The sequence below is a fragment of the Gekko japonicus genome, unplaced genomic scaffold, assembly GCF_001447785.1.
Source record: "Gekko japonicus isolate JY-2015 unplaced genomic scaffold, Gekko_japonicus_V1.1 scaffold5770, whole genome shotgun sequence".
In the NCBI taxonomy this organism is placed as follows: Eukaryota; Metazoa; Chordata; class Lepidosauria; order Squamata; family Gekkonidae; genus Gekko; species Gekko japonicus.
This window is the reverse complement of record NW_015174426.1, coordinates 38,375-39,052: the sequence shown is the minus strand read 5'-3', so window position 1 is coordinate 39,052 and position 678 is coordinate 38,375.

Sequence of the window (678 nt, the reverse complement as noted above, 5' to 3'; positions counted from 1 at the left end):
AACTGATGTCCATGTCCTCTTTTTGGGGTGGGAGATTCAGGAATATATTCCTAATTAGTAGTCATTCGGGAAATATGTCCTCTTTTTTTGCTTTTCAGAATACGGTAACCAATGTTCCCTCTAAGCTGTCGAGTCTTGTGAGCAAGAATTCTTCTTTGTGAGCTACTGGCATGAAAGTTGTGAGCGAGCAATTTGACTACGGCATAAATTAGTCTGCTCTGGAGCCATCCTGCCTGAGCTAGGACAAAAATGTGTGAGCCAGAGGCTAAAAAACTGTGAGCTAGCTCACACTAACTCAGCTTAGAGGGAACACTGACGGTAACCTATTTATAAGCCCATTGACTTTTGCTAGCGTTTTCTGTATAACCGTGATTCTTGTTTATTCGGTCTCTTCAAGAACCACTGGAATTATTTTAAATAAATTTCTTAAAAGAACAACACCGAGTGATCACTGGTTGGGACATCAGACCTGGAATAAATCAACGTCTGGCCTCTCTTTAGACAGAAGGCCGAAACCTGTACAATAATCGCTGAAGAGACTAATAAGAACATAAGAGAAGCCAAAGGTTGGATCAGGCCAATGGCCCATCCAGGCCAACACTCCGTCACACAGTGGCCAAAAATACCAGGTGCCATCAGGAGGTCCACCAGTGGGGCCAGGACACTAGAAGCCCCCCC